At 39.5% G+C, this 24,247-nt stretch overlaps 1 protein-coding gene across 12 annotated transcripts in view; it reads right to left on the reverse strand.

Annotated features, from left to right (window-relative positions):
* The window catches only part of TENM3 (teneurin transmembrane protein 3), a 2,266,571-nt gene that overhangs the window by 1,613,547 nt on the left and 628,777 nt on the right, over window positions 1-24,247 (reverse strand). For all 12 annotated transcript variants that reach the window (XM_030563289.1, XM_030563287.1, XM_030563282.1 and 9 more), the window contains exon 4: window positions 13,370-13,420. The gene's annotated coding sequence lies outside the window, so the exon portion shown is untranslated. The remainder of the gene's footprint in view (window positions 1-13,369; window positions 13,421-24,247) is intronic.

Genomic DNA, 24,247 nt, shown 5'->3' on the forward strand with positions numbered 1-24,247 from the left:
GTGTACAAAACTAACCCCACAAAGTTAAAAATTCCCTTTCAGGAGCTATCACTAATCCTAATCATTTTCACAAATGAAGAATCAGAAGTTAAATCTATTGCCACTATCAAAATCCACCCTTCTATCCTGGTTTCTGTTTTCCCTATTGTAAATAGAACCAGAGTGTTTTGCTTATTAGTAAGGGCAGTTTTCTCAACTCAAACTTTTAAACCCTTTTTTGTTTTTTTTGTTGTTTTTTTGGGGGGAAGCAAGGAGGGAAGTAAGCATTAATGTTTTGCTAAATCATTTAGTCTTGTTTAACAACTTATCCTGCAGTGTCAGGAATTTAGCAGAATAAATCAAGTGCCTCTTCACTGTTCCTTATTTTACCTGGCTGTCCTAAAACCACTTTACTTCTATATGAAGGAAAAGTCTTCTGTCTTGGAGAATTAGAACTCAGATTGTAGCCCTACTTTGCAATATCTCAACACAGATAAGCAAACCCCAGGGGGCTGCCTCCTCTCTTGCCTAGTTAATTATGCAATACATTTCAAGATCTGCTAATAGGAGGAATAGTGTGCATATAGTCTAACAGTTGGAGTTCCCAAAGGCCTCATATTGGACTCATAAGAAGTTATACTGAATCTTGTATAACACAGGCAAAGTAGTGTCCAAAGTGCTACCTTCTAATCATAGAGAAATAGTTGGGGTTTGATCTTCAATTAAACATATTACCTTTGATTTTTAAGAACACACAGTCTATTTAAGGAACAAAGTGATACTTTAATGCACATCAGAACACATATCTAGGAAATATCTAAACTGCATGTGTCTCCTAACCTTTATCATACTTATCTAAACAATCTGTGCATCTAAGTGAAAGACTCCACCTTTCTTTTATTACAGGAAGAAGCTGTCCTCACAGGAAGCCTGATTCTGCAAATTCTACTTGCTCAATGAACCAGTTAACTTCTATTAAATTGTACCATTACCTTAAATGTGCTTAGCAATTTTCTGAGTCAGGCAACTTATTTGAGTACCTCTATTTATTCAGTGCAATAGCCAAAGTGCAAAGCATCTGTTTTTTTCTTTGTATTTTGTCTTGAGACAGTAACTTCTATCTACAATTTAATATTAGCAAGAGAATATTTTGTGATTTTTTTCTTCATTTTTGAAAGTTTAAAAAAACATGAATAATATTAAAAAGTCTATTGTATTTAAGGGAATTATTAACTGCATAAAATTATAAGTATGATGAGCTAAATCACCTGGAGTAAGCAAGTACAAATTGAATGTAAATCAGTGGCGCTGCACCCATCATTAATCCCATATCTGACTCACTAAGTTTCATGGGAATCTTAGAGCTCACTTCAGAACCACACTCCAATACATTTACATGAGTTCTACAGCCTACAGGCCTAGGAAGCACTAGGATCTTCTCAGCTAGGGTTAGTTCAAACTAAGGTCAAACTGCCCTACTGGATCAGATCCATGGTCTGGCTAGTCCTGTTCTTAATCAGCAGCAATCAGCACAGAGCTGTGGCCCATGTGACATCCTGATTTAAAGAAAATTAAAGATTGCTGTGCAATTTGTTCAGTGTCACATCACGGTTGTGTCAGCAGGTGAGTACGGCACATGAGAAAAAATGGATCACTTTGTGGTTTACAGACACACACAATCACTGGTAGCTTCAGAAACCAATGGAAGAGAAAAAGGAACATGAAGGAAAGAAGCACTGCCAGAAATTGAGTCTTCATATGGAGATATACTGTTACACACATAAGTAAGATGGATAAATCTAGGTTAGGTTCTTCAAAGATTTCTTCCATTACTTCCAGAAGTTGTACAGTTTCTTTCCGAATTCAGAAAGGACGGCTGGAAGACAGACTTTGGCATTCCTTGCTAATTTCACTGGGCATCAAGCTGAAAGTACAATTACAGACTAAAGGAAATGTAAGGCATATTCTCAGACACGTGGTGGATTAAGTTCTGATATTGTGCACACTTGATGATGGAAATCTTCATGCCTAGCTGCAATGTGCTGTCACCCACTTCAACCTGATTGTGAAGCAATTACTGCTTTGAACAAAGGAAGTTCCAGACCTCCCACTAATGTAAGTGTTAGACCAAATCAGTTTTAACAGTTAATGTTTTGACTCATTTTGCTAATTTAAAATGCTCTTGGTAGACATTTGCCAGTGTTGAAATGAAAAGGTACTGTATTGATTTGAGTTACACTGCTGTCAAATACTAAACCTTACAGATTGAGAAGATGTTCAAAGTATTATCATGGATGCTGTGCTAAGCACCTCAGACCTGGATCCTTCTCAGTGGGGTTTGTATCCACGCATGGGCTCTACTGCGCATCTTGCCTTGGTTCACCCATGATACATCTCCGACATCCCACTTGGCTTTGTTAGATGCCTTGAGCTTGGTTCTCCCATTAAGGGTCTTGGAATCCTCCCCTCTGAACTCCATTCTTCTCCTTTGCTTGTTGGTGCATGTGTGGGTGTGGGCGTGGAGAAATAGCCATGGTACTCAATTTTTGACACCAAAATTAGACATTTCTGACAGTAGACCATGCAGATTTTCATAATATGGTTATTTCTCTCTCCTAACTTTCATGCTGTTATCAGCATTGAAATAGTCAATATTGGTATTTCAGTCATAATAGGATATCTGTATTTAAAAAAAGACAATTCTCAATATGGGAGGGGGGGCACAAATTCTGCTCTCAGATATATTTCTGAATTTAATAGCTGAGGGAAGTATTTGTCTCTCTGACTGAGAGAGCTCATCACGGCTTCCATCTGGTCATGACCAAAATGTACTAAAGTTTTAATTTAACTACTTTATCTTACTTATTTCCGTGTTCAAACATTGGTTTTTTGATTCTCACTCAGGTACAATTATAAAATAGTACCAATGTATGGTATGTGCATAGATCTATTTGTTGGTATTTCTCATTTGCATTGATGATGTTTCCTTTTATGAGGTTCAAACAAAAGTATAATTTTAAGACTAATGAAAAAGGGCAACTGTCGTATTGCAATCCTGTAAGGGAAATGATTTATACTGTGCGCTTTATTCTGTTCTTGCTACAATTTTTCCCTCACAGGAATGAGGTGTCAAAATTTTATTGTCTGATATATTTTGTAAATTAGAATGGTATTGTAATTGTATCGTACGCACCTATGACCTTTATCCACATGCTGCTTTTTGACTGGGTAGCTGTTCTGTTTCACCCACCTTTTTATAGCCTTATTAAAATATGGGAAAGAGGTGATGTTGCCTACCATCCATCATACAAAAAACTGAAAGGTCAAGGCAGTAAGATAGACTACTGTATTTCACAGATTATATGAAGCATTGCAATGCTTCCTCATTCTCATGAGGAGATCGTAACATGAACAGAAAACAGCACAACATGAATCTATTCTCATGAATAGAGACTACCAGAAATGATGCAGATTTAACCTCTTCTATATTCTGTTGCAATTTTGACGGTTTTCTTCAAAATGTTCAACTGTTGAAAAAGTTAAAGGCCCTGATGTCAGTTTTCATTATCATTCAGTGACAGAGAGTCCTGTGGCACCTTATAGACTAACAGACATATTGGAGCATAAGCTTTTGTGGGTGAATAACCATTTCGTCAGACGTATTTTACAGATCCAGACTAATACAGCTACCTCTCTGCTGATCATCATTCAGATGACATGTGAACACATTTGTATAATAAGCCTGGTACTTTTAAAAAATAAAAAAATAAAAAGCCTATTGCAGATCCGTTATCTTATTGGGTTGATACCAAAATCACAGACTGATTACAACTTTCTCCAGATGTTCATTACCAGAGGTTATGTTGATTTGCTCTTGGTAATATGACCAAAAAAACCAAAAAAAAAACAAAACAACCAACTCTGCAGTCTATTATGCTTTACAGTTGTCCTCAACAGATCGTAACACTATACTGCATGGAAACATGTATTGGATAAGTTATTGATCTTTCATTTGATGTTCCCTTTTGCAGCTTCTAGAAAGACTATTTGAAAATTTAGCAAGAGCCAATAATTTCACCCTTTTTGGAGAGAACGCTAAGACAGACGTACCATATGAGTTTGGGAATCAGGAACTCTGAGTTATAATCCTGGTATGACAAAGGCTCAATATGTGGTGGTGGGCCAGTTGCATCATTTCACTTGTTTTTCTCCCTTTCCAGTCTGCAAAATACTTACTTACCTATCTCAGGTGTGCTTTGACACTAATAGGGTTGTGTCTAAACAAGAACCTGTTTAAATTAAGGAGAGGATTTTGAGATTCAAATCTGCTCTCACGGTTTTGCTCTGCACTGAGACCAAAAGCCGAAGGAAACGACTTTCCATTTCTGGTTCAGAACTGAACAAGATATTACATTAACCAAAGTTTTCATGAAACTTCAGCACTAGATGGTGAAAATATGAAGAGATCTTATGAGCAATATTGAATGTAAAAACAAATCCAAGTCCTGATTGTGTTTTGAATCAAAACCATCACCTACTCCAGATCATCATCTCCTCTGCAATATTAGAGCTAAGTGGTGTAATACTATTACTTTATTAGTTAAAATTAGGGCTCCTGTTGATTCATTAGCGCTAATAACTCAAATATCCTATAAATTTAACTAAAACACATTTAATGGGACTAAACATGATGCTTAACTGGCATTAAAGTAGCAGTGACGAGGATTAAAAAATTAAAATTGTACTTTTAACATAAAATATTTGAATATTCATAGTCCCAGTAATTCAGTGAATGTTAATTTCTGTGTATACCATGTTTTAACTGACCATTTGAGTGCGATTATCTTGGTTTCCCTATTGAAAGAGAGAGAGCTGTCCAAATTCATACCTCAGAACAAGTAGGTACAACTCAGGTATAAGCATCACACTCATCACCATTCTATCTAAGTACATTAAAGATGTGATACACCACACAAATGCAAACCAAGTCGCACATATAGTTTCACCAAATCTGAATTTTGCCCCAATACTTTTATCTTTAACATCCCTCCCTCCGTATAAAGATCTAAGGACTGTAGTTCTCTTCTTCGTATATAAAGAAGGAGAACTAAAATATCCATGTTTTCTAGAACCTTATGAATCTTATTTTTTTTCTACATACTGAACTTTGTTATCAATAGGAATGGCATTATTGAACCAAAGTCTTTTTGTAATTGTTGTTTTTTTTCACTTTTATATGAATTGCTTAAGTTCTACTTTCCTCTATTTATTGTGTGGCAATATTAAATAGCTACTACTAGCAAGCTTTTAATGAATCTAAACATTTACAAATGTACAATGTCATAATATCAATTTAAATGGTAACAAAAAATTCTAATTAAGTTTATATTTCTGATTAACTAAAATGACCTGAATATATTTAACATACAAGTGACAACAAAAATGTTAGCACATATGGTAAGAACTGTGGTATTCAATAGGGGAAAATAAAATGGTAGCACTATTAATTTTCATGTGAGCTTAATTTTCATTTGGGTGAGCACGAGCATGGGAGCAATTTTGTCATTATTAAAGTTTGACTATTTAACTACCTTGACATATAACATGTTATATCTGATTGTACACTCTAAAAATACATTTGTAAATGCTTCAGTTCAACTAAAGCAAATGTAAAATAAGGCTGCCACACATTCAGCACTCTCCTCCAGACAGCAACAGGTGTCCAGCTTCAGAAACCAGTCAGTACTGGAAACTTGACATGGTTGCAGCTGACTAATAGCATATGTTCTTATGGGAATTTGCTTCATAATATTTCACTGCTCTCCATAGAGGCTTAGCTGCACACCTACCAATGCATCAAATTGAAACTCTAGCATACAGGTTTCTTGTTTTCAAAATGATAGAACAGTAATTGCAAACAGATAGCACCTGCAACACAAGAGTCCCAAAAGCACTTTGTAAGCACAGAAGAATTAAAGCACAAAACCCCTAAGAATAAAGTAAATATTATCATACTGAGGTTCTGAGAAGTTAAGGAAAAAGTGTTCAGAAGAATCCACAAATTTTACTGCTACAATTTCAGTATCCAAGTTTGAAAGCTTAAGTGTCTCCAAATTGTCCATCCAAAACCAGAGGTATCCAAAAGTGAGGCACCTTTGAAAATTGAGCCTTTGAGACTCGCCCAAAGTAGCATAGTAAGTCAGTGGCAGAACTAGAAATAGAACACAACTCTCAGTCCTAGAGCGGTTCCAGGGTTCAATAATGTACTTATTTCCATTTCATACAGATGAGGTGTCATTTTACTTAAATTACCCCCTAACTTTGAGAAGTATTTTTACAACACTCATTCTCAAAGGAGCAAAGAGCACACATTTAAAATATGTGCAGGTAAATGAATGTTTGGTTGTTTTTTTTTTTAAATGTGATTAAGCAGCTTGTGCCACACCTGTGAATTCTTTTCTCAGGTACAATAATAAAAATTCTACAGTCTTGAGAAAAGATCAATCATGAAAATATTTTAGAATGAAATTGAGATACAAATGTTACTTGTAAAATCACGAGAGAGACAAACAACCGAGACACAAAATGTTAGGGTAGACAGCATACCTATCCTAAATAAGAAGGCATCAATAGATTGATGAGCTACCATGCTTGAAATACAAATTAACAGCTTTAAAAACGTATAGCAGTAGCAAAGAAAAACAGCAAGGAAGATAGGAGTTGAACACAAAGCAGCATATCATATTAATTTCTCCTAGGACACTCAGAGTCAAACACTGCACTCAAAGGGCAGGAATGGTCTGCTGTTTAGATTTGTTGCTACCAGTATGAACATGAGCAGCAAGAAAGTTAATGTGAATACTGTGCTAATATGCACTGTCCTATAGAACAACTGTCAGTGCTGGACAATGATCCAGCACCATTAAGGTTATTCTAATTACCTTCCTCACTTTTCCCTCTCCCAGTCAGTGCCCTAGTAATCATAAAGGCTCTTAGAAATGCTGATGTAGCACTATATTGATTTATTTTGAAATATGCTATCTACAATACTGGTATTGCAAGCACTGTAAGTGGGATAACTGTTGAGGTTGTGTTTAAAGTTGCTTTGTTATCTACTCTGCGCAAGGTGATTTCACATATTTGAATGCTGCACAAGAAGCAGCATTTTACATTGTTGCCTATGTAAAAACACTAGGCTTATGGTTATTTGTTGCTGTTGTGGTAGGATTTACTTTTCTTCAACTTAAACCCAATTCATTTCTGAGACTCACTTATCCTGGACCTCTGTGCCTTCATGCAGTGCCATTTAAGTTAGTGGGTCTCAGTACAGCCATAAAGATCAATGCTAGAAGCATTCTGCTGAACCATGGTCAAAGTAACTATTCTTAGCTACACATGAGACGCTGTGTGATTAAAATATAATTATGAAAACCATTGCTGCTACCACTGCCATATAATTGCAGCAAATCTTATACAAAATATAACTCATGTCCAGAAAGAGTTAAGCAGTTTGCAGGCTGAATCACCCAGCCCACCTTTAAAGTCATGTTAGAAAGATATGGGAATGGTAATTAGTGTCATTCATGGTAAATAAGCCAAAACTTTTAAATGCGAACCTATGTTGTTAGAAGTTAGAGGCAATCCTTGATGCTAGCCATTTAAATGGACAATTCCTGTCTGCCACTATAACTATTAATTCAGAGATCAAAAGAACATCTTCACATTTAAATTAATTGTAAACAAGGGCTCCCTCTGTATTCATCTCTTTGAAATGTATAGCAACTCATCTGTGAATGGTGGAAGAACAGGAGATTGTTTTATGTTAATTTGTATAGCTAAGCACTGATGACAGACCCACTTCAAAGATGCCCTGGATTACCTATTGTTCCCCAAGGGATTCCAACTTGTCAAAGAGGACCTGAAATTGTATAAGAGATCCTTGTGTCCTGATCCTTTTTAACTCAGATCTGCTTGAGGTTTCATGCAGGGGAAGCCTAAGCCACAAGGCCGGAGATCTGAGTTCTGACTGAACTGCCCTGACATATAAATATTGGACTATAACCTATGGAATATTTCTGAAAGAACTCTTTGCAACAAAGCAGCTCACCATCTCTGCTATAAATCTGAACCTCAAGAACTGAACTGATGTCTGTATGTATACTGATCTTTTAACCATACGCTCTCTCTTTAATACATTTTAGTTTAGTTAATTAAAACTAGCTATAACTGTATTTGGGAAAGAACTAGAATATTCAGTAACCTGGGAGGTAATGTGTTTGATTCTTTGGGATCAGAACCTTTTCTTTTATATGATAAAATAAGATTTTCAGAAATCTTCATATTTGACTTGGGTATGAGGATGGAGGCCTGAGGTTTCTTCAAGGGAACTGTGTTGTTGGTTTCTGGGCAACCAGTGGGGTAATAAAGAAGCTGTTTTATGCTGGCTTGGTAAATCTAAGTACTGAAACTATCTGCCATCTTTGGGGATTATTTGCCCCATTCTTTACAGTTTACCCTATTTGCGTGAACTCAGCTGGCCCCCACTGGGACCTCGGTCACAACATATGTAACATCTTACTAGGGTTTCCACCTCTCTAGTTCCCCCTCCCCCAAGAGTGTACCTTTTTGGAGGAAGCTGTCCTGGGAAATCTGTACTGTGCTGCCAGCTATCCCATTTTATGGGCTCAGGATGATCCCAACACTGTGGTCTGACATTTCCAGCAACTTTACTTAACAGATAGTAAGATATTAAAGGGCAGAGACTGTCTCGATTTGCGTGTAGTGTATGGAACTGAACAGGTTGTTGCTACTAAAACAATAAAAATGGATCAAATTTAGCACAGTGGTGCTCCCTTATGCCCCTGCACCAGCTACCACAGCATTGGTAGTATCAGGTGATGCAGGCTCTGCAGAGCTGCCATATCTGCTCCTCATGATAATGGGTAGGAAGGGAAGGTGGGAAGAGGAATGGGTGGAGCCAATTTTCTTCCACATGGCCAGTAGTGTAGCTGTGTAGCATATGGTGGAATGTATGTTGCATCAGATATAGACTTATCACAATGTATTCCCTTCCTGGAGCAGCATGGAGACTGATGAGAAACTGATTTGGAGAGTCGGTCTTCCTCTGGGGCTGCTCCAGAAGCAGCACTGGCCAATACTTGGGGCAGATTGTGAACAGCATCTGCTAGTGACCATTTCTGATGCTGTAGCATCATTCCAATACCTGATACTTTATAATGGCAATCTTCCAGGAGGGGAGTAATAAATGAGAACAAACATATTTATATCAGAAAATCCTGCATTTCTGTTCTGTGGGGACATTCTTCACCTCAGGCTTATTAGTGCATAGTTTAATTTGAGCCAATCAGCATGAGGAAGGAAGATATGTGAGATGAATGTTAATTTCATACAAAATACAAAGAGTTTGATGTGCACGTGACATAGCCAGCAATGGAGGCTGATGGTACAATATACAGTTATCCCCACAGCAATGTTTCAACATCAGTAAAAGACTGCTGCTCAGTCAGTGTTTTGTGTTGTATCATAATGTGTTCATTTATACTTAAGAAACATGTTTAACATAAGTTAGGGAGTGGCAAAATTCAAAAAACTTAAATCTACTATTTATCTACATACCCAGTTCAAAGGCGATCGCTATTTTCTCTTCTGCAACATCCCACTAAAGTTGTAGTAACTGACCAGGACCAAAACACCTGGATAATGAAGGGGAATTAAGTTCAATTCCATATTTCTTCATCAGATCCAGAAACAGTGCCACATGATCACTACTTCCCACTATTTCTATATTTAGTCTATCTTGCCACTGTTGGACTCATACTTCTGATAATTAGAAGGAGATTTGATTGTCTACAGGTGATTGCAAACCACTTCCCGTCCTATCTATCACATGAGCTTGAATTTCACCTCAAGGATAGAAGTTTATCAGAATATCAGTGTTTGGAAAAATGCAGATTTTTTCCCTCCCAGGAAGTTATTTCTGGAACTGTCATATTCCAAAGTCAGTATTCCGTGAATGACTCAATACAGTCCCTGCTGCTGGGCTTACAGCATCTAAGCCAGATATTTGGATTGAACAAGCCAGGAGAACTAGCCAAGAATTTTAGCCCTATTAGAACCTGAATTTCAGTTAAGCTACCTAAGCTGAACATACATTTTATTGTGAAACAGTGAACAGATTTTTTTTCCAGGAGGTGTGGGAGTAAAGCACAAGCATTGTATCCCATTAGATACCAAAAATATCAAGCCACCAACCTCTCAGAGGAAATGGACACCACTGGTTACAATCATCATCAAGCAGCAAAGAATCCTGTGGCACCTTATAGACTAACAGACGTTTTGGAGCATGAGCTTTCGTGGGTGAATACCCGCTTCCTCAGATGCATGCAGTGGAAATATCCAGGGGCAGGTATATATATATGCTAGCAAGCAAGCTAGAGATAACGAGGTCAGTTCAAAAGGAAGATGATATCTGTCTGTATTTGTGCAAGTTTCTTCATGAGGTTAATGGATTTCCACTCCATGCAGCTAAATGCAGTGCCTTGCATGGTGTCAAGTATCAGAGGGGTAGCCGTGTTAGTCTGGATCTGTAAAAGCAGCAAAGAATCCTGTGGCACCTTATAGACTAACAGACGTTTTGGAGCATGAGCTTTCGTGGGTGAATACCCACTTCCTCAGATGCATGTAGTGGAAATATCCAGGGGCAGGTATGTGTGTATGTATGTATGTATATGTATATGTATATATGTATATATATGCCACAGGATTCTTTGCTGCTTTTACAGTTCCAGACTAACACAGCTACCCCTCTGATACTTGACACCATGCAAGGCACTGCATTTAGCCGTATGGAGTGGAAATCCATTAACCTCATGAAGAAACTTGAACAAATACAGAGGAAGTGGGTATTGCATGCATCTGAGGAAGTGGGTATTCACCCACGAAAGCTCATGCTCCAAAACGTCTGTTAGTCTATAAGGTGCCACAGGATTCTTTGCTGCTTTTACAGATCCAGACTAACATGGCTACCCCTCTGATACTAATCATCATCAAGTTACACATTAAAGTAATGATACAAAAAATAAGACATTACTAAAATTCAGGTATTTATGAAAGTGATACTTTAAGAGTATTCTTTCCTACTTCTATTTCCTACTTTATCTGCCCCCAAAGGCTTTTTGGCTGTTCCTAATGGGTACTCTGGTAGCTGGAGAGATTTAAGTTATGACCCTCATTTGTACAAGTTACCCTTGAAATTATGGATCCCAGACCATTATAACCACTTTTAGTCCATGTTAACAATGATGCTTTTTAGCAAAGAAATGAATCAATTATTACACAGCTTAGACAAGTTTTTGTACTCACTTGGTCGATTCCTAGGATAAAAATGATCTTTATTTCATTTACTACTGCACATACATTTCTCTTATCTATGTTCATGAGACTATACACATTAATTAATTATTATTATATTTGAATTCTTAGCACTGAGGAATGCTAGGCCTGGACCAGGACCCCATTATACTAAGCACAGTATAAACAGAACAAAGTGACGGTTTCCACCCCAAACAGCTTACAGTCTAGACAAGAGATGACAGACAGATGGGGAAGTGCAAGTAAAAAACGGAAGCGCTATTAATCAGCATAATGGGCAGTGGTCTCACCTCACCAGTAGTCTTGCCCATTGTCAAGTTTTCTGTTGGCAAAGGAGAGTTTTAAAAGTGTATAATGAGGTTGCTTTGCAGACCTTTGTGGCAAGCAACTTTCAAGTGCATAGGGCAGAATGGTAGAGAGGTGCTTGTTCAAAAATGTAACAAGGTGAGCATTGGAAGCTAGCATCTTGGGCTAGTCAAAGGAGAACACAGATAGCAAATGAGAGCTGATAGTTACTAATTTTATTGTAGGTTACCACAGTTTTACGTTTATTCTTCTCATTAATACTCTGGGTTCTTAGGTTTTAGACCTAGATAAAAAACACCAGCAACAGTAGATCCTAGTTCTGTGGAAGATTAAACCCTGATGTAGGAAAAAGCACTTGCTACAGAAGCCCACAAATTACAGAGCCAACCATGAGGAAGCATGATCACATTAATGTCTAGATCTATAGAAACACTAATTCCTTTCTAGTTATTCACCTTTAATCTACAGATCTCAAAAACATTAAAAACACGAAGGAATTACATCCATATTTGTGATAGATATTTTTCTCAGTTTACAGATGAGGAAACAAAGGCTACCAAATACCCTGTCTTCCCCCACCTCCACAAAAAAATAAATAAAAAACCCACCACCATGCAGCAAGTCAGTGTAGAAGCCAATAAAAACTTCTCAATCCCCTACACTACCTCTTTCAGTGTATGCGCATTATGCTCAACCATTTGATAGCATGATCGTCCGCCAGGTGAAGAGCTGGTAGCCCACTGCCAAAGTCAGTCAGTGGGCACTTTTCAAGGATATGCACCATAGTCTGAAGTTGACTGCATCTACATCGCAGGTCATTAGAGAAACACTATTTGAAGAGACTGGCCGCAAAATTGCTCTGTACTGTTCAAAACTGGTTCAGGGATGACATTTGCTCAATGCATTTTAAATGAAAACAGTGAATACAAATTACAGTCTTAATTTTGGATTTATTTTATCCGAATCACTAAGTGACCTTCAGTTGACCCACTAAAATTCCAAAGACAAAAAAAAAAAAAAAAGCCCTCTTTCTGTAGAGTTACAAGATTTGCCATAGCAAGGTAGTTATAATAGTCTTTTAGAATGCACTTCTTAGTAAATATTAACTCTTTGTAACTCTTTGTGGAAAATTAAGTTATTTTACATATTAAATATTCCTACAGAATCCTTATGAGGACATTAGCCATAAATGTGTTTGAATTCTAAGGACCAGAGCGTTGATTCTTAAACTCCAAGTGACCTGAACTCAGCATATCCTCGTCTGTGGGAATCCAGGTATCCAAGGAAAAGATCCCATCAAAGTACTAAAAGTTTCTACAGAAGCATGTTATAAACAAAAACAGTGTTTGATAAGGGATACCTGTTATGGCAGATATTGTCTTTGTCTCACACCCTTTAAAAGACAGGAGGGCTTGAAAGTTAGGTCAGAGAGTGCAAACTGCTGACATCCCAACAGAGGAGAGACAGACAGGCCAGTTGTTCACCTTACACAAAAGGTGGTCATACTTTTTATATTCTGTACATTGCTGTACTAATCTCAGAGTGATCCCTTTGATCATATAATTCCACTTAAGCCTGTTATTTGGCAAGCTATAATCATTATGTTCAATAAACACCACATTTATAGAATAATGGAATCTCAACCAGTGAAATCACATCTTTTTTTTTTTAAAGTTATAAAATAAACACTTACTGTTATTTCCTTGCAGCAGATACTATATTCACGATAGCTTGAAGTTACAGCCTGTTAAAAAGTCACAAAACACACAAATATGTTAATTTAAAATGCAATAAAAACATTGAATTGCAACAGCTAATAAGAATCTTCTCATATCCGTAAATAAGAAATATAACACCATAACATTCCTATTTTAGTTTCTTTTCATGAATCAAGAATCACAAGTGCAGGGCAAATGAAAATTATGTTTTAATACAGACATTGCCTTAGAAAGAGCTAAAATGTGCCACTTAGGGATCATGGAAAAAAATTCAGTTACTGTCCAAATAAAAACCAAATAAAATGAAAAACAAAACCTTAACCCTTTCAAGCAGCATTAGATAAAAAACACTGCCTCTAACAGTGTTGACAAACAAATATCTCTTATCAACAGTATTGGGGGGCGGGTCAGGGGACAACAAAACACATACCCACCCCCACCCCACCCCCCACACCTCAGTCTAGGGCCAAAGCCTCAGCTAATATAAATAGGAGTAGGGCCACTGATTTATTGATACAAACAGCTGAGGAGCTACTCATCTCTTTAATCCACAAAAATGGGACAGAGATTTTGTGAAAGCACATATTTTAAATGTTCACATTTCCAAGCCCGGTAAGTAAACATGAGAGCAGATTTTCTCTCATTACTTCAGCTGTCCATTTTTTGGCATGAAAGGCTTGAGTGTGAAAGAAAAATAAATATTTCATAGCTTAAAAAAATATTTTATTTATTTATATTCTTTTAAAAATGCACAAGACTTTATGTTGGGAACGGGGAGGGTTTTTCCATTTATCCTTAGCCCCCAGGATTACACACCTTTCTACCAAGTTCTTCACTAACTAGGTTAAAAAGTAGTGAGAAATACTTCTATTAGATATTTTCAGAATCAGGCCACTAGGCCCCAGTTCCACAAAGCAGTTAAGCATATGGTTAATTTCAAGAACATGAGCCCTGCTAAAACAATGGGACCTCTCCCATGCTTAAAGTTAGGTATGTGAAGTAGCATGCTAAATCCAGGACTGAGTGCTTTGATGGATTGGAGGTTTAATCAAAATAAAAAAAAAAAAAAAAGTTATTCAAAAGTAAATTATTTTAGTGGGCTAAAATAATCTTTAACCTGTAAATATGTACTTATATTACCTGTTTAGACCTTTGACACTTTTCCATTGAAAGTACTGTTCTAGGTCTCTTCATATTAGGGTGACTAGATGTGCTGATTTTATAGGGAGAGTCCCGATATTTGGGGCTTTTTTACCCCCCACACCCGTCCTGATTTTTCAGATTTGCTATCTGATCACCCTACTTCATGTAGGAGTTTCTAGTATCCTATTTAATTCCACTTAATTGTGAAGACCAATTCTTGCCAATATTTCATGCTTCATACACCACAAAAGGTTCATGTTTAGAACAAAATCATAGGAGTTAATAATAAAGGGGTTTTGGTAACAAGCAAGTGTTTTAACCTCTAAATAAGGTTTCAAAGAATTAGAATTATATACTATTGCTTTTTGAAACTACAGCTACAAACAGTAACACTGATTTTAATTCTATCTTGTGTTAGAATGTGTTTCTACAGCATTGATATTTTATCTTAACAGCATCTAATAACTGAAGATCCAGAAGAAATTAGGACAAATTCTATTCATTTGTCCCTGATGCTGCAAAGACAGACGTGTGCTTAATTTTATGCAGTGCAATCCCAACAACTTCACTGGGACTACTCAAACATATAAAGTTAAGTACGCATAAGTCTTTGAAGAATAAGCACCTTAGCTACACCTATGCAATCCAACTGATGTCAATGGGATGCTGAATGAGCAAAACGATCCTCACAAGGGGATCCCATTGCAGGAAATGGCACTAGTGTTGCACTGGTACAACCAAGAAATATTTGGCTCATTATCAGTGTAAACACATGGCCTCCTCCCTGGCACCCCCTCTCAGCAGCCATGCAAGTTGTTCTACACCTCTGTTTCCTTTTTGATTCCCCAGTAACATCACGCAAGCTTATCCTCTCATCCATCAACATGGTTTATTAACAAAACATAGTTTAAATGATTCATAGCCCCCCCCCAAAAAACATAGTCCTTAAAACCCAGCTTTGTTCTCATCAGACCCCAGCATCTTCTATCACCCCAGACCTTCCAGCTAGACTGCAACCTGCTCATCCCAGTGGGGGAATTTCCCTCCTGCAGTTTCTCATAGCTCCAGCCCTCTCAGTGTTCCTTGGTGTCCAATGCTCCAGCAAGGAGACATCAGGGGGTGAGCCCCTCACTATTTCCCCTTTCTTCAGCCCTCTCTGGCCCTTGGCTGCAGCTCAGAGCCAGCATTCATCTCTCTCTCTGCTGCTCCTCCTGCCCTGTGGCCCTGGCTTGGAGATGCCAGCCATCAAACCCCTCTTGCTGTTCTCCTGCCTTCACCTTCTGTCTCAGCTCTCATCTCCTACCCTCCTCCTGAGTGACTCCCGATTGACTGTTTATAGCCTCTAGGTTCTACTCTGCCCTCTCAACTGGCCAAACTGTGAGCACCTGAACTGAACTGGGTTCAGCTCTTCAGTTCCATTTAGTGGGCCAGCTAACCTGTTACAATCAACATAATAATTTGGGATTTCAGTTGAAGGTTTGGTTGAGTATTCAGTAGTCATTAGAACTTAATTCTTGGTGCTTCTGCAGTACAAATAAGTCCTACTAATCAAAGAAAAAGGCCCAATTGTGCTACGCACTGTACACACGTGTAGCAAAAGACACAGACTATACCCCAAAGAGACAATATGATCAAATACAAAACATGAAGAGAAGAAACAAGGAAGTGCAGGAGGCAGTAGTATCAGGGTAACAATAGTTAGTACTATTAGCAACAGTTGCAGGACACATGGCACATTGCCATTGTAGGAATGACAGCAGAAGTGATTTTTAAAGAAGGATTTGAAGGAAGACAATTTAATGGTTTTACAGATAAAAAACACCAAAGAACAGATCTTTATATGCATAAGAGATGTCATAGGACAAAGTGCAAAGCCAAGGAAGTTAGCTGGTAGCATATTTTAAGTTTTGTTGGCTCAAGCATCTTTCCCCAAGGCTTCACTTCATTTATTCCCCATTTTACGTGGTCTTTCATTGAAGATCATTGATTTTAGTTTAGTTTTTAGCATAAATAAGGAATGGGGGGGGAGAATCAAAAAAACAGGATATTTTAACTTCCAATGCACCTGTGAAGAGTCTGTCAGATTCATAGCTGTTGCTGACCTAACTGGAATGCCTTCCTATTTAAATACTCTTGGTTTAGGCAGGGCTGCCAAATGTAATCAATTTAACAGATCTACATTCCCAAGTCTCAGCAGGATTGTCACCCACCCAGCAGGCATCTGGCATCTGTATGCAGTTCCACTTTTTGGCTATTTGGGGTGATTCTAGTGCCTGCTAAACAGGCAGCCATGCATTTCCTCTCTTGCTGCTCCCCCTGCTGGATCTCATCCAGGAAGGTGGTGTGTGGGGCGGGATTTTGGCAACATAAGGTGAGGCCCCATATACCTCTGTATGTACCCATCCCAACACCTCTGTAATTCCATCCCTTCAGCAATGATAGCACTCGCCCACCCTCATACAATCCAGCCCCTGCAAAGAGCCAAAAGTCTGCCTTCCAGCTAGCCCAGGCATGCCACCTACACCAGCAAAAACTCCAACTACCCTAATGCCTCAAATGTCCCAACACCTATTCATCTAGATACCCCTCATTTCCCATTCAGACATCCCTACCCACCCCACTATATACCAGATAGCCATCTACCACAGATGCCAGCACCCTGTTCCCCACACCCAACACCCTCCAGCATCCACACATCCCATTCTCCCTACCATGCTCTAGTACTCATCTCTCTAGCCAACCAACATGCCTTCCAGCAGCCAGCCAAGCACACCAGAACTGCAAATTTTGTGCAGCTGAATGTCCCACTGTCACTGCTTAAGACAGGGTATGATGATCATAAAATTTTTGGTTATATGCACTTTTTTGCAATTATGTAGATTGCAGGGAATGTCAGACATGGAGCTGCACAAAACTTGGCAGCTATGCTTTGGAAAGGATTTAGTCTGCAGCGCAATAACTGATGAACTGCAGGGGGCTTGTGGGAAACTTCAGACTAGATCTCTTCCCAGCTCTGAATTTGAAGAGCTGATAATGGCAAGGAGACTGAAGCCCATCACTGGGGTGGAGGATTGACTGATTGGGAAGAAGGGAGGGGAAATGAATGATCGAACAGATGCACTTTTTCTTTTTATGAAGGCAGCTGGTTATTTTGTCAAGGGAATGTTACACTTAGGGCCTATCAACATTCATGACCTATCAAGTGATCAAAAATGAATAAAAAAGGGAAAATTGTGCCTGCCCCTGGGAGAAAGGAGAGAGAATAATGATGGTATCACATTATACAGCAACCTGGATCAGTAATGACAGTAATGACAAATAGGCATTCGGTGTCAAATTCCCAAACACAGCAAGGAACAGTATCGTGTCATTCCTGCCACTGATATGTTTCCTTGCACTTCAGCAACAAATTACATAGATTGTCGAACCGTCAAGGTTCTTTCCCCACTCTGAAATTTAGGGTACAGATGTGGGGACCTGCATGGACACTTCTAAGCTTAATTACCAGCTTAGATCTGGTATCGCTGCCACCAACCCCCAAGCACTACTTTTTTCCCTGGGTAGTTTTGAGAGACTTCACCAATTCCCTGGTGAACACAGATCGAACCCCTTGGATCTTAAAACAAGGAGAAATTAACCATCCCCCCTCCTTTCCCCCACCAATCCCTGGTGTGTCCAGATCCAATCCCCTTGGATCTAAAAACAAGGAAAAAAATCAATCAAGTATTAAGAAAAAGGCTTTTAATTAAAAAAAAGAAAAGTAAAAGAAAACCCTCTGGGAGAGATTAGCATACCAGCTACTCTCACAGACAACAGATTCAAAACACAGAGGATGTTCCCCTGGGCACAAATTTAGTTACACAAAAAAATACCCAAATACTCAATTTGATTCTACCTCTAATTGCATAAGACAGGTTACAAAGAAATAAACATAAACCTATTTATTCCCTTCTAAAACTTACTACTCTGATAAGAGGCTGGTTCCTTGATCTTTTTCACTCCGGCTGAAACTGAAACTCTAAAACAAAAGAAAAACTTCCCTCCTTCCTTTTGAAACATCTTGTTCCCCCATTGGTTCCTCTGGTCAGGTGTTAGCTAGACTAGGTGAACTTTTTAACCCTTTACAGGTAAAAGAGGCATTAACCCTTAACCATCTGTTTATGACAAACCAATAAAGCCTTAGTGAATTGAATTGATTCTGCTATCCTTATTCACACTAAATAGTACTTGACTTTGCCACCTTTCCATATCTTAAACTACTTAATCTGCAATGAGGCTGTTTTGCATGGTGGAGCCCTAATTGAGGAGGAAAGCTTTTGGCGGAAGACTTCTTAATCCTTTACTGAGCAGCCTTCACTTCTATGTAATTCCCCCCCAGCCCCCCCAAGGTCTTTTATCAGAAAATATTCTTTATCATCATCTCCTTTATTTATGACAAAAACAGAATTCTCCAGGTATCATTGCTAATAAGTTAATGACCATATAATAGTTGTTATACCTATACAAACCTAGAGTTGTGTGTCAAAAGTCTAAGTTGAGTTCATTCAGCTTCTACATCGCAATGTTGATTATGGTTAGGTATACAGAACCTTACTTATGCCAAATCTATGCAAATGCATTCCCTACCAAAAGGTATATAAAACTATTTCCTATCTTTCTGGGGAAGATTATATTAAAACTAGTGAAATTTTACACTGAATTTAAAAGATACTCAGAAACTATTTTAGATGTTAAAAGTCTCCTTTTTAATAGATATTTTAATTGTAAATATAATTTTAGTAGATGTATTCTTCTCTTAAGCATGCTATGAATCTTCCAGTGTTGGAAGAAAATCAAAGGAAGAATTCAAGTGGATTGCACACCCTAAACAAATTCAGAAGGGGAAGAATATCATCAAAAAAATGTCAGTCTGGAAATACAAAGCAAATGCTGCTGCAAAGTAATCAGAGTTCTCAAGTATAATTGTATGGGTAAAATTATGCCATTATCATTTAGTTCAAAATAAGGGGGTCATAGCAAAAATCATAAGATCATGTCATTTCAAGCCGTTTATTTCTAATAATTATATGAATGCTTCAAAACAGAAGACAGCCTAATGTGCCCTAGATAACTATTAAAACACACATATACACTAACAACTTTGAAAGCTTGATGGCTCAATATTAAAGTCAGGAAATTCCAGTGGTGAAGATTTTTCCAACAACATTGATTTAGTCACATTAATAATGTATGAAAGTTTACATCAAAGTAAATAGAAAATTCTACACAAGGTCTTTGAAAAGGTTACAGAAATCTTAATTTGTTGGTCTGTCATTTGAGTTCTGGATCTCACAACCATAAGTTAATATTGAATTAATACTTCTGCAGACTGTTTCCTTCAGGTTTTTAAGGAATTAAGGCTATATCAGGAGTTTTTTGGCTTGCAGCGAACTCATCTTCTGCAACAATTTGTGCTAATCTCCTTAGCCCAGAGCTATTGGTAAGTAGCTTGTTGCTCTTACAAAATCCACCATCTCTTGTTGTGATTGCATTAAGCTTCTTGAACTTAGCATATCCTTCTGTTTCATCAGCTGATTTTTTCAAATCCTATAAAAGAAAGGCATTTGCATCTACCTTCAAGAATAGACATACATCTATAACCAGTACTGATGTAACAATATTTTCTAGTGAGCATGTTCAGGCCTTAGTTTTCAAACATTCACCACCTTCTCACTGAAAACAATTTGGTGATGTGTGACCTTAGTAAAAATAAGTGTCATTTGTTTTCTATTCATCTATAAAGTATGTAGTGAGAAATATGCAGTGGCAAAAGTGTTCCTTCACTAGAACACACAGGTTCAAAGAAAGATGGAAAAGGGATGGAATTAAGCTGCACCTTCATTAATTCAACATCGACCTTCTCTCACATACCAGACATTTAACTGGGTACAGAGCAGGGATTCATGGCTCACATCATATAACCAATAACTAAGGCTGAAATGGGTCTATCCCAACCCCCAGGATTCATCTCACTTGTGAATTCCCTCTCCCTCTCTTGTGAATACTAAGTAATACCTCAGTCTGTGAGAGCTTCAGGTCTCCCCTCCTCCTCACAGCAAGAAATCCACCAACCATATCTTGGGTCTCATTTACCTGTAGGAACTGGCCCTTTAAGCTTTTATCCGCACTGAACACTAGCTGTAAGTTGAGACAAACATTCCTATCCTTCTCCAGCATTAAATCACATTTCTCAGTCCTTTAAACCTCAACCTCATGATGCTGAAAAGAAGCTGAAAAACTCCCCAGAACCCTGCTAATTTGACCCATTGGAAAAAAATCTTCCTAATTCCCAAAACAGACAATTGGTCAGACTCACCACATTCTGGAAACATATCTAAATATACTTTAAGTATAAGGAGAAAGGGTGGTCTAGGAATGCTTGAGGAGTCTGTAAATTGAGGTGGAGCATGACAGCCTATCAGCTCCCTTAATCCTCTTCTGGCTGGCCAATGGGAGGCAGAGAAGCTCCTCCCCATTCCTGAGGTACACACCCCATATGCACTTTGGAACACAAGGAGGAGCTTGGCTTCAGCTGGTTGAACTAATCTTCATCTCTTCCCTCCCCCAAGATGGGGAAGGGCATTAAAAATCTGCTTGTCTACAAGATAGCTTATGCAAAGTTAAACTAAAACGTCAAGCTACACCCTTAGGCAGCCAGCAGTATGAAATACATTAAAAAAAAAAAAAAAACACACCCAAAGAATAAATACCACCCCACTACTCATTATGAACAACATCTCATTCAACAGAAGCTTTCGTTTCCAACATACTTGTATCCCAAAGTTATTATTTAGTTACTATTGTCCTTGACTTCTTGACTTGACCCACACCCATACATTAAATATCAACAATTCCAACAAGTATTCCCAATGCAGATGAAATATAATCAATACAACAGATACACTGAATGATATGAACAAGCTCTACCCATAAGGCCACTGGACAATTATGCAAGTTCTGGAACAGACAATAAGTACTACAGAACATTCGATATATACACGTTTAAAAATCATGCTTAACCTCAACAATATTTACATTTTAATCATATTGATTTTGACCACTTATTTAGCTAATTGTAACTTTTCTCTTTCAATGCTCTTGGAATGATTAAGTCTGGGATCCTACACTAATAGCCAAAACTTCCTGATTTGTGGATTTTACAATACATTAATGAAGGGTTGTTTTGTTGGTGAGGACACTTTTTTCATTCCTTTAGAAATAAACAGTGTAAAACATTTGTCTGGAAATGTTTAAAGGAGTAGAGTTCCAAAGAAACAGATTAGTAATATTTATTTTTTGACAAATAAAAATACAAGTATATGCTATTTTTACATGAAACATTATATAAGTATTGTAGTACATATTCACCATTTCATTGTTCAGACATATAGTTATGTAGAATAAGCTGTACAGAAAAAAGCAGAATACAAACAGTGTGCTCGTTTGACCTTTCAATTTGTGTATTTTCATAAATTATATTTGTGGTTTTTACATTATAGCTTGCAGAAATACTATATACACTAATACAGTGTGATTCAAAATAAATAGATTCTATGGCTTTATTGTATTTCCTCCATATGCTGAATAGGACAACACTGGGGCTGATCCCTCCCCCATAGCTCCCCACACCACAGCCAGGGACTGACCCCTCCTCTCCCCGAGCTCTGCATGCCACTGCCAGGACAGGGGCTGACTCCTCCCTCTCCCCAGCTCCCCGCACCACTGCCAGGAGCTGGGGCTGACAACCTCCCCATACTACTGCCAAGAGATGGGGCTAGCCCCTAACCCTCCCAAGTGCCATTCTGGCTGGGGCTGACCCAACCCCCCCCCAAAGCCCTGCTGCCTGACACCTCATGTCACCACCCCACACACACATTCTTCCATGCCCCGCTAGGAGACGCACTGGACTTTTTTGGTAAACTGGGCATTTGTTCATTTGCTCTTGCCAACTGATAGGGGTAAACGCCCAGTTTTATTAAAAAAAAAAAAAAAGTCAGGATGGCCAGGACAGAGCTTAAAAAGGGAAACTGTCCCAGACAAATGGGGACATATGGTCACCTTATCTCCAGGCAAGTGGATCCTGAGGGAGTCCGGCCATGGCGGGAGAATACCCTGGCCTGGCTAATCGCACCACTCCTGAGAGGCCAGAAGGATTTCCTGCCCTGGCACTGGACCTGCCCCGGCCGTGCTGCCAGCTCAGTCTGGCAGATGCTGTCACTTTCCAGCAGGGCTGGTGAGTGCGGCCATGGGGCAGAGTGGGGTCTTTGGAGATGTGGGGGGGAGTAGGGCTGCTGGCCAGTGTGGGAGGTCTGTGTGTTGGGATGCTGGGCAGTGGGAGGGGGGTGCTGTGTAGTTGTGGTGGTGAGCTGTGGGGAAGTGTTTGGGCAGTAGTGATGTGGTTGTGTGTGGGGGGGTGCTGGGCAGGAGGTGGTGGTGTGCAGACCACTGTGCATTTGTGGTGGTGGGTCTGTGGGGGGGGTTGCTGGGCATAGCAGTTCCAGGGGATGATGGGCATAGGGAGTTGGGGGCTGTGTGGCACGGCATGGGCCCACTCCTGAGGAGAAGGGACACGCTGGCAGCACAGGGCTGGGCAAGCCAGTGTGCGTCTGGCAACTGCTGGTTTGTATATAGTGCCCTTGCACTGGGCTGGGTGGAGCGGGGCTGGCACCACCATATTATGCCCCATTGCCGGCCTCCCTTGCTCTAGGGACTGACTTGCCCATGCCATGCTCCATTGCCTCCATGGGGGTCCACAAATATGTTTGGCACCACGCCCACAAAAGGTTAATCCAGCCCTGACTGACTGCTCCTGCTCTGAGGACTCATCTGAACTACTTGAGCTACCAGACACGCTTGATGCTAAGGAGCAACTGGGATTACTACTTGCAGGGGAGACGGAGAACGGCCCCAAGAGAATGGTAGGAAGTGGCCCAGGAACAGCAGACTACAATCCAGCTGAGTTGTGGTTGTATCCCCACTGACCCAGTGGCAGACCACTCTGCCACTGTTAGGGCCTTGGGCTTGGTGGAGCTGGGTGGGCCTGTGCTCCCCTACTACCGCAACCCTGGGGTGGCAGCCACCCCACTTTCAGCCAGGGGGCCTGTGGGAATCTATCATCTGCCTGAGCACCCCCCAAGACCATGTTGGGTGCTCACGCCTTGCCAGAGGGCTAGAGCCCTAGACTGCTGGTACTCACCCTGCTTGAGGGTTGAGATCCCTGGATTATTCTCTGCTTTGTCTTGACTGAGAACTGGAGCCCTAGACTGTGCTTGGTACCCTACCCTGTCTGAGGGCCTGGGTTCCTAGACTATGCCTGGCTTTACCCTGCCTGAGGGTTGGGCTTTAGACAGTTGGTGCCCTGCACTGAGGGCTTGGGTCCCTGGACCACTCACTGCTCAACCCCATTGGAGGGATTGAGCCCTGATACTGCTAATGTTACAGACAAGGTCAGCTCCCACACTGCTGTCCTGGGCAACACAGTATGGGAAGGAGGTGAGCAGCAGGGGGAAGTGCTGGACATGATGTTTCTTGACTTTAGCAAAGCTTTTGATAGAGTCTCCCCTAGTATTCTTGCCAGCAAGTTAAAGTATGGATTGGATGAGTGGACTACAAGGTGGATAGAAAGCTGGCTAAATTGTTGGGCTCAATGGGTAGTGATCAAGTGCTTGATG

The sequence above is a fragment of the Gopherus evgoodei genome, chromosome 5 (genome assembly GCF_007399415.2).
Source record: "Gopherus evgoodei ecotype Sinaloan lineage chromosome 5, rGopEvg1_v1.p, whole genome shotgun sequence".
In the NCBI taxonomy this organism is placed as follows: Eukaryota; Metazoa; Chordata; order Testudines; family Testudinidae; genus Gopherus; species Gopherus evgoodei.